This window comes from Buteo buteo, chromosome 2 (assembly GCF_964188355.1).
Source record: "Buteo buteo chromosome 2, bButBut1.hap1.1, whole genome shotgun sequence".
NCBI lineage: Eukaryota > Metazoa > Chordata > Aves > Accipitriformes > Accipitridae > Buteo > Buteo buteo.
Genome location: NC_134172.1, coordinates 32,715,465 through 32,729,332, shown reverse-complemented (window position 1 = coordinate 32,729,332; position 13,868 = coordinate 32,715,465). Strand labels below are relative to the sequence as shown.

General features: G+C 40.6%; 1 protein-coding gene across 1 annotated transcript in view; it reads left to right on the top strand.

Moving 5' to 3' along the window:
* The first annotated feature begins 13,067 nt into the window (after positions 1–13,067).
* DGKB (diacylglycerol kinase beta) overlaps positions 13,068–13,868 on the top strand; it is a 367,812-nt gene continuing 367,011 nt past the window's right edge. Inside the window, exon 1 of the mRNA XM_075050079.1 lies at positions 13,068–13,203. The gene's annotated coding sequence lies outside the window, so the exon portion shown is untranslated. The remainder of the gene's footprint in view (positions 13,204–13,868) is intronic.

Below are 13,868 nucleotides of genomic sequence, written 5' to 3'. Positions count from 1 at the left end.
ATCCCTCAGGTTTTCCTCTGACCTCTTTATTTAAGGTCATCTTTCATTACTCTTTGCATATAGTTTATTGGATTCATTTTTTTCTAAAAATGAGATTAAAGTACATTTCTATAATACTAGCTAACAAAGATCTCTCCATTTTCATATATCTAGGATTGCATCTGTAGCCTCTAATGATGAAAAAAAAACCCAAACCACCAGCCTTCTTTATGAATATTCAGTAAAATTGAAAAATTCCTCCCAATATATCACATATGGTGTAATTTAATAACTTCCAATTGATTACATTTGTAACATCTAATTAAAAACTTTAAAATACTGTGAAGTGAGGAATTTTAACTATAACTGAGGTCTTTTTGTTTGCTGTGGTTTTCAGTCAAATCAAAGTTCAGTATTTCTCCTAAATACAGGGTACTTTTTCTTTAAGAAGGGGAGAAGCAGCTCTTACGTACTTTCTCTTCTGATAAAAATTCGCAAATTTGGCTATTGTGGGAATAGATTGGTCCCTCAGGTTGAAAAAGTAGCTCAGTTACTTAAGAAGTAGCTTTGAGCAATTAATGATTGTCTTTGCATATTAAAAATGTTTTGCTACAATGTTTCTATTTAAAATGGAAATGTGTCATTGCACAGCCAGCTTTGCCACAAGTCCATAGTGGTATCTTGAAAAACCTGTGAAGATTTGTGAGTCTCTGGAAGGACTGCACTGTAACTCTACGATACCTTGCTGAATCCTTACAGGGATAGAGTGCTTGTACAGCATCAGTCTCACAAACTCTTCTTTCCTCTCCATTTCCAATGCTTCATGCCAGGCGTTACTTCTCTAGTACTTCTGGTCTCAAGCAGACCTTGCACTGGATCTGTGTAAACTGGAATCCTTATTCTTACATGGAAACAAACCAAATTCTCCCTGCTTCCCACTGTGTGCATGTGGGTCAGCTGACAGACGGAACATAATAGTTAACTGCTTCACTCACGCTGAGACATTTCTCCCAGTCAAGGTGCTATACTGACTGTCTCTTACCTGCTTGGTCATTGACTTTCAAAAAATTTATAAGAATTTATCATCCCTGAGATTTCTGTTCTATTCTTCTTAACTATCTGTCAATTTTAGTTAAAACTGACCACTCTATTAAAACATTATTGAAAGATAGATCCAACAGGGAGTAGTAACACATGAACCTCTCTTTTTTTTTTTTCTTTTTTTTTTAAGAAACCTGAACCTGGCTAAAGACAAGCTAAACCAAAACCCTCCCTAGCCATGATGTTATTAGATCATATGGTGACTTTTGAAGAGTTTTATGCAAGACAAACACATTTTTCTAATCGGTATTTTATTTTAGAGAAGACTTCCAGCTTCAGTTAGCACATTATTTCCTCTTGGCAATGTATACCATACTGCACTACTTAATGCTATACAAAAGTACTGTTCTTTCAGAATTACTCTTGAATATTTTTAAAAATTATAATATATCAAGACAATCATAGCCTACTTCCTGGTTTTCCCAGGTGTCCGACTTCATTTATTTCTCTGTACCTAACTAGAGTACTTTCTTTGTTATTCCTGCTTACTGATTTCTATACATGCTACCTGTATCACTGCTGGATTCTATGTTGTGTATGAATGTTTAGACTGCAATATATTATGATTCTGTTAACTTATGATAACTTAATAGCAAGCAGATAAGAGTAATAGCTACATATATATTGCCCTGCTAATCCACTCCTAAGGACCACCCTACTAGGGGTTCTCTGTGTGGAGCACCTCTGTTCAACATTTAAATTCCTTAGACTCGAGATTACCCTTGCTGTGTTCACCTTGCGTCACAGACAGAAGCTACAGGGTACAACAGCAAGCCCCTACTGCAGGCCCGCAAAAGTGGGTTTTGCACTTCATCTTCTTCCTCTGCCTTTTTTCTGCATTCTGCACTTCTCATAGGATGAAGGCCCGGCTGAGGAATTCCTCTGACTCTTTTCATCTCAGCCAGTGGCTTCTAGTAGGTGGAACAGGAAGGACAGTGTAGAGTGGCCAAGAGTATTAAAGCCAATGTTGCTCTTCTTGTACAGAAAGTTCATTACTACATTAAGTCTGAAATAAGTGAGTTCTGAAGAGGGACCATAACAGAGAGACATATACAAATATAAATCAATGACTGCTGCAGTGGTACAAAGGAGCATGGATGCATTTGTAACAATACTTCAGTCATTTTAAGTTCAGCATTTCCACTAAGTCAAATGGGGACTAGTTAATAAGATGCTGTTATATGTCTCAGTCTTTCTAACACTAAAAACAGCTTTGCGAATAATGAATTTTTCATGAAATATTCTGTCACCTCTGTTAAAAGCAAACTGAAAGCTGTTTTTAAAAGCACAGTACCATTTGAATAAGACCTGAGTTTACACTCATCTCTAAAAAAAAATTGTGTTGTACCTTTAAGATGACCATCCCAGAATGGAAAAAAAAACCCAAAAACAGAAGGGAAGTCGGACTTTGGAAATTGCAAGCCACGTTTACATTTTCTGAAGGTGATTCAGGTGACGGGCTGGAGAAGACCCTATCTATATCTTACCCCAGAGCCACATACAACATAGCAGCTCTGCTGGCTGCAGCAGTATTTCGAATTGTCAAGCAGGATGATACCTCCCTTTCCTCTCCACCAGGCATACTTTCCTCAGTACCCATGTCAGGTGAAGTCTCCTACAGAAGGATCAGGGACCAATCAATAAAAAGCAGAAGTGGCGGATAAGGTCTGAAATTCCTACTCACAAATGCTAAAACACTGCACCAAGAATAACTATATGCAGGTGGATGACTGTTCATACATATGCAAATGTACAATATCAAGGAGTTAGTTTCCAGATAATAAGCCTGAATATGTAACTGGTAGAAATGAGCAAAATTTTCAGCATCAGGACTGTTTTTTGTTCTGAGATGGGCTGTGCATGTTTATTCATATTATCAGACAGGCAGCAGTAATTCCATTCAAGACAGAGAGACTAGCCTTGAAAATAAGGGCTCATCAAAGTGTTTGTTATGCTTTGAAACAGACTCAGCATTGCAGAGATATTAAAACTAAAATATAATAAAAACTGTTAAAGTAATTACAGAAAATGAAGGAAGCATTAAATTAGTCATTATACTAAAAAACTGAGTATACAATAATTAGCCTAGAAAGTGTAATTAAGATTCGCATTCAGCCAGTAGCAAATGCATGTATTGTATTTATTATTTGGTTACCTGATTTTGGTTTAAATTACCTTTTAGAAGCAAACATTTCCGTTGCCACACAGCTATAAGGTTGGTGTTTATATAAGCTGGATGAACATTCACAGTCCCATGGACTTGGTTTGTATTGGAGACCAAACCAGATTTCATACTGCATTGTGCTGGCCACTGTGTAACTATTCCCATTAGAGGAACTCATTGCTCCAGATAATTTCAGTCTATAGAAGTAAAACATACATAAGGAGATAAAAGGTTTGCCCTAACAACAGTATGAATGGTTGATGAGTTGATCTAGGCAAACATTTAGAATCTAATTTCAAGTATGTGGTTCTTGCATCTTGCTGCTTAATGCTAAATTCAGTATGTCTCTTGTCCTTCAAAACTTCCTAGAAACCGAGAGTTGCACATATTCACATATCCAAAATGGTGCTAGTCTTCATAGTTGAGACATCATGGCAGTTCATGCAAAAGTTGAACTAGAGTCAAAAGCAGATTTATACCATAGTCCTTTAAACAGCTTTATCTGATAAACCTTTCAGAGCATATCCAACAGGTATTCACATCAACTTCAAAAGCATCACCATTTCTTTTTAAAACTTGTCAGGAGAATGAGAAAGTGACAACATAAAAATTAGAAGAACTTGTTTCAAACCTTTTCTGAAAGGGTTCAAAGCCTCTGCCTCCCCCTACGCCAGAATTTTAACATTCAGTCTGGTTTTGATGGGATCCATTTCTGTCACTTCTTTTGAGTTAAAGAACAGAAATCTTATTGTATCAAAATTCAATTCAAAACATGGCTTTATAGACCCCCTAGGTGGAAAAGCATCCTGGATCCCAGAAGGAACAGAAAATAGAATCAAGTTGTTGGCCCTTCCGGAGGAGTACCGGGACAGTACCGTTCCTGGGGTTTTGGTCCATTTCATCTTTTCTGTGTTGGTTGGCATTCACAGGCAGTGAAGGTGATTAATTATCTTCCTGTGAGGTAAGATGTGCAAGTTTGTGTCCCTTCAGGAAGAGAAGTCTGAACTGGGACACTCATATCTTATACTTCAACCGCTGGGCAACCCTGGGCAACCTGCTCTCGGTGACGCAGTTCGAGCCAGGAGGATTGGACCAGATGACCTCCAGAAGTCCCTTCCAACCTCAACCATTTTGAGATTCTGCTAAGTTTTTGGCACATTACCTCTTTGCTCTCTGGTTATATTTCTGAGTGAATGCAGTTAGTTCCCCTGTGGTTAGTACAGACCTTGATTGTGTGTTTACAGTGGGAATGATTGAAACATGGCTACTATATTTAGTCTCCTGAAGGGTTTATGAAAGAAAATGTCCCACTGGAGGCCTAGGCATTGATCTGTTAAGTACTAACAAAAATAAGGAAGTTGTGGACATCTGTAAAAGTAGAACTTCAGTTACCCAATTTTTTTTTCTGACTTAAGGTTTGTCATGTTAAGGGAGGATTTTAAAAATTGCAATCTTAAATCGCAGTGCTGGTTTTATGTGCATGTCTCCTAGATGTCAAAGTAATGGACCAACAGCAGAACTGGAGTATACAACACAACTATCAAAGCACGCCACTGAGTGCTTTACTCAGAGGATCCTGCTGCTCTCAAAAAACACTTCCTTTATTTTCATCCTATTTATATGGTGTAAATCTAGAATAAACTATGTTGGTAGCTGTGACAATGCAAGTAGAACAGAACTGAGCTTTTAAATAGCATGTCCTATAAGACAAAATACAAGGGCAAAAGATGTATTGATAAATTGCTAAATTTTTCCCTGCAATCTGTGAGTGGAATATGGTTTTTTGTTACATACTTTCAATTGCATGTTGAAAACATATTAAAAAATGTGAGCATTTTAAGGATAGTAGGAAGTATTAAAAAAATAGAAGTTTACTCTCTTAACTTTTAACAAAATGTGTATAAAAATTAGTTACTTCAAGTATCTGCAAGGTAACACTGATGTGTATATTACATATAAATACTTCTAATAAAGATATCAGTGGGAAAAGACAGCAGTACAAGGTACATCAAAGAAAAATGTATGCTTCTTTAGGGATCTACTCTATTTTTAGATACAGCAAAATATCCTTTATGACATTATCATAAAATATGTTTTTCAACTGATTTAAATAGAACCCTGATCTGTCAGCAAAACACAGCTTCAGAATGAGAAAAAAATGTTCATAAATTCCACCAAAACCTATATAAGAAGCTGAGATTTAAGGGCTAGAAATAGAGCAGGTGCTAGCTAGCCACTATTTGCCATTGTTGATTTCTCTTCTTTCTCTAATTGCCTTGAATACATTAAAAGTTTCTTTTTGAAGACTGCTGGTGGCTTCCTTGTTGCTAACTTAAAAAAATTCTCTTCACTTTTTTTCATTGTTGAGCCCACCTTTTCTGCTTTTCATACTTAATTTTCACTGATACAAACTATCTTTGCAGACATGTTCTTCTTTGTCTTCATTCCATCAGCCCTCTGGAAAACCTTTCTTGTAAAGTAATAAAAAGTAATTGATTCTTTCTTCTTCCCTACTATTTATTTTCTTTCAATTACCTTTTACAGATAAGTCTTCATAACTATTTCTAATTTATTTCAGCTTTCCAAATTTGAACCCTCTATCTTGCTTTTAAGTTCTGTTCACTTTCAGTCTTAATAATATACATACCTCTTGAATATGTAGTATAGTAGTACCCAAACCCTTAAGTCTTGAGGCTGATTGTGTTGTTAATTGTTCTCTGCAGTCACGTATACTGAAGTTAGTATAGATCAATATACATCTCTGGCTTACTAACATAGTATATCTCCTTCTCTGCATTGGTTTTCCAAAAAATTTCTCTCCTGAACATATTTAATGAAAATGCAAATGAAGTAGGTCTAATTAGTTAGTTAGATCTAATTGGTTAAGAAATGCAAGTTTTAAATTCTTTTAGTTCACTTGATTGTTTTATGACAAGTTATACTCAAATATAGTGACAGGCATATGCGTAGTTTTTAATTTCAACTGTACTTTAAAATAATTTTCTACAATTCCTGTTCGTTTTCTGATGCTCACTTTTTATAGGGTGTTTTCAAGCTAAGGAAAATTGTAATACCATTAGCTCAACCTGTATTTCTTTTCCCCTCTGTTCTTTACCTTGTGCTACACCAGCCAGGAAAATATTACCATTTTCTTTCACGGTTTACACTGAGTGTATTTTCATGGAAATTCCTAGATTAAATTCACTCCATGAATCCTTCCTCTGTTTCTCTCTTCTTTATTGATTCCTTAGTCCCCTAGTCAGCTGTTGTCCTTCTACCTCATCTTTGTAAGCTCTTGCACCTTTGTTCTGTGTCATAAACCACTTTGTACTAATACATGTTTAATAATAATCCAAAAAAGTTCTATACTGCCTCTATAGTAGGTGTACATTCTGTTCTATGCTACCTCCATCAACTCATAAATCAAGGAAAAAGTAGCTGTTCTCAGTTCTGTTCTGTTTTGTTCCTCTCATCAGAAACAGCGTAGGGAGATGATTCTTACAAATTTCTTCTGTATATTTATTTTCTGAGACATGACAACCTACTGTTGCCCTTTCATTGATCTACCTGCAGGAAGAACATATGCAGCCATGATGTTAAACATAAGCAACATGAGTGAAGCAAAATTTTGAATAAATTTGGAATACAGAGGAAGAAAGACAACAAAACCAAGAATCCCTCTATATGTCTTTCATTTTGTATTTTAGTAACAGGAATGATCTCTGTGCAAGATACATACAGTGAACTAAAAGCATCTCAACTTAATAATTTTGTCCATCACATTTTTTTAATGATTACCATCGACCAAAGAATATATTACACTTTGATTGTTGTTGAACTGAGTTTAAAATAAACCAAAACCCCTTCCTATAACAAATTACATTGGTTGTTGAACGTTAAATAGCAATTCTGCAATATGTGTGAAGATTCAACAAATGTTTAAGGACATGTCATATCTTTTCACACAATTGAGACAGTTCAGTAAACATACAGACGGTAATTAATGTAGTAAAACCATCTTTTAAAATATAAAGCCATATTTGAGATATTTTATATAAATATATCTCTTTTTTAATGTCTGCTAGCCATATGCTTCTTTTTTATATCCTGCATATATAGATAGTGAAATGTAGTGAAAAACTTATGCATGTTACTGTTACAATGCTACATCAAGAAATATACGGTAAATGCATCCTGCCCCTTACCTCCTGCCCCAGTTGAGTACTAAAGAATGTGTATAGAGCTTAGTAGTCTTTATATTACAGTGTTTCAGAATGAGTGAGCTATCAGACATCTGCTTCTTCGGTAATCTTTAACTAAATAGTGTCTTTTCAGACTGAACAAACATTTCTCATTTAGTACGACTAAGGGCTCATTCCTGCATCCAGCTGAAACCAATGGTACCTTTCATGTAGATTTTATTAACTTGTCAACCCATTGCCCGCTGATATCTCTGAAAATCTTCCCACTGAGTTAAGATGGTTTGTCTGAGGTCCATCTTTGAAATAGGAACAATAGAGGGGAAAAAACTGCGTATGTAGATGGAAGATAAAGGTGAGAGTAAGTTGTAAAGAAAAAATAGTTTTAAACTCACTGAAACGTACTCTACTATACTGCATTTGTCTTTGCTTCTTTTATACTTGTCATTCTTTCCCTTAAAGTACTGGAGATAATATTATAAAACCAGAGTACAGACAAATCCATTAGCAATTCAAGCATTGCTGTACTCATATGACAATGTACATAATCACTGGCTCATCTAGGCTTGTCCAGCCCGGCTTTGAGAACACCTAACAGTAGCCTGCCAATACCCATGAGGAGTCTATCAAGAAGGCAGAGACATGCTCCTCGTAGTTATGTGTGGTGGGAAGGCAAGAGGTTATGGGCGTAAGTTGAAATGAGAGGTTCAGACTGGATATAAGGAAAAACTTCTTCACCATGAGGACAGTCCAGCACTGGATCCGGCTGCCCACAGAGGCTATGCTGTGTCTGTCCTTGGAGGGTTTTGGGATCCAGCTGAATAAAGCCCCTTGGTCTGGTGTGGTCTCATATTAGATACTTACTAGAGATGTCCTGAGAGCCTTTTCAGCCAGAATTATCATATGATCCAGCATTCAAGGTGTGATCTGTAAAATACTCATTATAGGGGCATAATAACACCCTTTGAGCTACTGGCTGTGCTCCTGTTCATACAGCCCAGGACGGTGTTGGTTTGCTTTGCTGCCAGGTCTCACTGCACACTCAGCTCACCTTGCTGTCTGCCAAAAGCCCCAGGGCTTTTTCAACAGAGTTGCTCTCCAGCCAGGCAGTGCCCAGCCCGGCCCCATCGCTGCAGGGTTTTTTCTCCCCTTATGCAGGGCTTTGCATTTGTTCATGTCAAATTTTGTAAGATTCCTGTCAGCCCATTCCTCCAGCATGTCTAGGTCCCTGTGGATGGCAGTCCTGCCCTTAAGCATGTCAATTAGTCCTTCCAGTTTTTGTGTCTCATCTGCAGACTTCAAGAACATGTACTCCTTTGTGTCGTCCAGGTCACTGATAAAGATGTAAGGATAGATCCTTAATTACCTAAGGGTAATGCAACTTGCTATCAGCATCTAGATAGAGTACAGCCCATTTAACCACTACCCTCTGAGCCCAACTGTCCAACCAGTTACTTACACATCTAGTTTCCACTCATCCAGTCTGTAATGTCCCAACTTGGACAGAAGAATGTTGTGAGAGAAAGTGTTAGAAAACCTTGCAAAAGCCTGCATAAGTACTATCCACTGTTCTCCTCTCATCCATATGTTCAGTCAGTTCATCGCTGAGGACAGTCAGATTGATCAGGCTAGATTTACCCTTAGTAAATTCACGTTGATTGTTCACACATACCCTGTTCTTCTTCATGTGCCTCACAACGCGTTCGAAGAGGACTCACCCCAGGATTCTCCCAGAGGCAGAAGTGAGACTGACTGATCAGTAGCAGTTAGGTAATCAAGCAAATATACCTGTATGTCAGTGTTAATCCAACAGATGCGAATTTAAATACCTTCAGTATTATATCTTGATTACGTTAATTAAAGAACAGCTAAAGATTTGGTTAGAATACCTGGTATACTGGGTAACAAGCTCACAAACAATAGTTCAGCTGATTAATGTAATTTCCTCTGGTTTGCTAACAGTCCTTGATTTTCTCAAGCACAAATATTTGCTCTGTTGCATATTTTTCTTTAGCCACCATAGATTTTTTTATATGTTTATATAAAAAAATATATATATAAAAATATATATAAAATATCAGTAACGTGAGTGGTAGCAGACCTGCAAATGCCTCTGGGTATTTCACAAGATTTTTTTCCCTCTTGAACTGTGCAAATATCTATGCTACTCTATGTATCAAGTGTACTGTACACACTCTTCTATGCTATATCCTTATCACTAAAATCATTAATGTAAAGTGATGTAAGCATGATCTATGAAAGATCTTATTTCTGACAAAAACGGTTTCTTTCCTCTTTGGATACCTATTACTAATTGCCTGTGAATTTGCTATTTCTGGGAGGGAGCAGTATAGTCCTACTGTCATTGACATTTCCTGATGAAAATACACAAAGTATAGAATTACAGTGTGAAAAATGTTTTTTCACTATATTCCATTTCCTTCACAAAAACCTTCATAAAGTGTAAGAATCACCTAAGTTAGATGAATTAAGTTCTGAGAAGATTCTTTTTTTCTTTAACAAATTTGATGAACTATATTTGCTTCTGATAACCATATATTCTGAAACAGATTTTCTTTATACATAGCTTGCTGTTATCTCAGCTGAATTCACACGGAGTTAGACTAGTTTGCACCTGTGACTTTGTACAGTGGCCACTGTACAGCGACTGTACAGTGTGGCCGCTGAAGTCAGATTTGTAAGACCGAACCCTGTTTCTCCCAAAAGTACTAGTATACAATAACTGCAGATGACTGATATTGTTGCAACTTCTCAATAGCAAATAAAAAAATACTGGAGACTGAGAATTGTTTTTGCTGTTAAGATTCTTGAGTTTGGTGCTTTTTTATTTTACATGAATCATATCAAAACTTAGGGCCCCGAGTTCATAATAAAGCCTTATTAAATGAGCAACCTAAAGTCATACTTAGCAACACAATTTATTTAAATACCCAAACAGAGATCTAAGGATACAGTATAATAAATTTAATATTTAAAATTCTGGCTGTAGATTCTAGACATCTGTTATTTTCTTCACTGTGAGGGAGTGAGCTCTTAAGAGACAAACTTTCTGCATATTTTAATCTGCTTATGGCAAGAGCTTGATTAAAGGAGGAGAGGACAGGAGCATATACAGTAGGGGCAGCATCCTGCTTCTGGAACAGGATGCAGCTTTGGATTGAAACCAGAACAAAGCTGCTTACATGAATGTGCTACTCCCAGACACTGCCACCGAGCTCTACGCTGAGGAAGCTCTTAGCCATCAGCCATAATTCATCCATCCCCCCATCTTTGACCTAGTCTCAAAACTGCACATACTACAGCCATGTTTCTAAAGCTAGACATGTGGCTAGCAATCTCCCCAAGTATTTTCCAGTGCAAACAAAGAAATCTTAATGTTTAGTTTGACATCTTTTACATTGATCTTTCACAGCTCAGCTGTACGGAGTTGGCTTTGGCCTGTGTAAGGGTTGCTGCTTTTCTAAGGCAAGTCAAATGTTTAATGAAGAGGTTAATTTTCCTACTTGTGTCACAAGACCTCCAGCTGTAACTTTGGGTTTTTAACGCTCCAAATGCCAATGGAGTTGTCATTCCACACTGCACATGAACTTGCTGAACCTCTTCCATTTCAATAGGAACTGTAGTTGGACACTGTTCGGGTGTGCAGCAGAAAAGAACAGTAAAGGCCCAACTTAAGTGAGTATACGGAAGTTATGCACAGCATTAAAAAATGGTTGTAATTGTGAACATAATTTTACCTAGCAATTTTCACTGTAATATGACCTTATGTAACTGAGAGTGCTTGAAACCAATTTTTAAGGCAATATGGTCATTCAAAACCAGGCCCTCCTCCCCCAAACCACTAGATCAAACTTTTTATTGCAAGGGCTATAAAATTTTTGTGTTCTCCTGGAATGATTTATCACAATTAAGTAACTACTCACTGTACTTCAGTGTTTTTTGATCCATATTTAGAAACTTGAGGTTCAAATATACTGGGACTGAATTCTTTCCCTGGGAGGAAAAGAATCTCTTGAAATCAGTGTTTTAAAAGGAAAGCAGTATATTAAACATGGGAGACTAAAGCCAAGTACTCATCATGTGCTACTATGAAGCTGCCATTTGGAAAGATATTCACAAGGTTCACTACTGGATCTGAATTTACAGGCTAATGCGTGTGATACTCTGCCTCTAGAACACATTTTTCCAAAGTTATAGGAAAATTTTTGTTTCTTTTGGTTTTGGGTGCATATAAAGAGAGATGAATGGATTTTTTTAATAGATCAAGAGCTCATTAAGGATCATCAGAACTATATCACACTGAAATTTTAGTTGTGAATGACTTTATATCACTTAGCCTATGGTAGAAGTATGTATTTATTGCATTATATAACATAAAAATATATTTTACTTGTACACTTGAAGCTCATCTAAATACTCAAACTCTTTTGTTAAACAAAAAGCTGGAGTGTTAAGGAGTTTTGGAAATGCGCTTATTCAAAAGAGTTAAATGTCTTTTACTGTGTTGAGTAGAAGCTAATTTACAGACAGCAAGAAACCAAAAATCTTTGTAAACAAAATCGGGCTAGCAAGGTTTTACATGGTTACTAAAATAAAGACGCTTCCGACAATTTCTAGCACTTGTGAGTTATGTAAAAATTAAACCCTTTAAATGCAGATTTCAGAAAGGAAGAATGGATGCAGTTACAAAGTAAAGAAAAAACTCTTGGTAAAATGTTTTGTATTTTCATACTTCTGTGGTTTCATTATTATATAAAATTATCAGCAGTATGCTAAATTTAATCTAGATTGCCTGAAACCCTTCAACGCTGAAGTCTTCCTAGTGCCACGTAGCAACAAAGTCACTTCTGATGGGAATTAATGGTGGTTATAGTTAACCAAACCGCGAGGTTCCCAGCTGATGTTCTGAGGCTAACCTGGGAATAGCACCCAAGACTTGGTGAAGATGGAAGTTTGGCAGTGTTTGCACTGCTTAGAAATCTGCCAGCGTTTCAGGGGAATTTCTTTTGGTCAAGCCAAATGGCCATCAAACACACCGGCAACCTGTCAGTGAAAGTTTGACCGGCTCCCTTGTTCTGGGTCTTGGTAAGCGGGAAGCACCGACATAAAGACACGAATTTTCATGCCATTGCTACTTCGTTCCCTCTTCTTTCTTTTCCGAGTAGATCTGCAAATTCTCACGGGCCCTAGCTTCGTTGTTGCTGCCTACAGAGAGATTCCCAAACACGTGCTGGAGGAAAGCGGGGGGGTGGGGGGAGCACAGGGCAGCGTTTCGTGCCGTAAGACTCGCGAAGGTCCCTCAGCAGGGACGGCCAAATGGAGGCTGCCGAGCCGGGCACGGCCGGCAGCCGCTGAGGCGGCTCCTGGGCGCGGAGCCTCCCGCCGGGCCGGCCTTGCCGGGGGACAGCGGCTGTCGCGGACCGGCCGGAGCCGCGGCGGAGGGGGAGCAGCCTCCCCCGGCACCCGTGAGCCGCGGAGCCCGGCGGCGCAGCGCCCGCGCACCTGCGTGGGAGCCGCTCCGCGGGAGCCGCTCCGCCACCGCCTCCCGCGGCCGCCCGCTCCAGGTGGGCGAGGGCGGGCGCCGCGCAGGTGCGCAGGGCGGGCGGCGCTCGGCCCCTCCGCGCCCCCGCGGCTGCGCGGGCGCGGCCGCGGTGGCAGCCCCGCCGCCTCGTAGCGGGCGGGAGGGCGACCGGCGGCCCGGCGCGGCCACCGCCGGCGGGGAGAGCGGCTAAACTTTGGGTAAGTGTTGCGCGGGGGCGGGCGCGGCGTGTCGGGGCGCCGGGGGCCGGGTGGAGAAGGGGGAGCGTGAGCGGTGCGCGGCTCTTGGCGCACCGCCGCTCGGGCGCGGAGCGGGCGCGGGGCCGCGGAGTCGGCGGGCGGCGCCCGGCGGATGCGGCCGCCGGACAACAGGTACCGCAGCTGCGCCGGGGGCGGGAGGGGCTGCGTGCGGGAGTGTGCCTGTCTCTGTGTGTGTGTGCGTGTGTGCATGTGTGTGTGTGTGTGTCGCCTGCCCCCTCCCCCCCGCCGCCCGGCCAGAAAGGGGGTGGGAGATGTGCTGGCGCACAGCCGCTTAAAACCGCGCGGCCCGGCGGTGGCTGCCTGTTCCTGGGAGGAGGGCGGCTGCCGGGCTCCGCGCTGCGCCGCGGAGGGCGGCGGGGAGCGGGGCGGAGGGCGGCGGTGGCGGCCCCGCGGGGCCGGGCGGGCTGGGCTGCGGCAGCCGGCGGCGGCGCGGGGGGGGGGGGGGGCTGGCGGCGGTGGCGCCGTCGCTGGCGGTCGCCCGGCTGGATGGCCGGTTCCCGTGGCTGCCCAGGGCGCCGGGCTCTCTCGCATCCCAGGGCCGTGCGCTTCCTCCTCCCGCATCGCACTGCAGTAAGTTCGCGAGTCGCTGGGCGGCTGAACTGGTT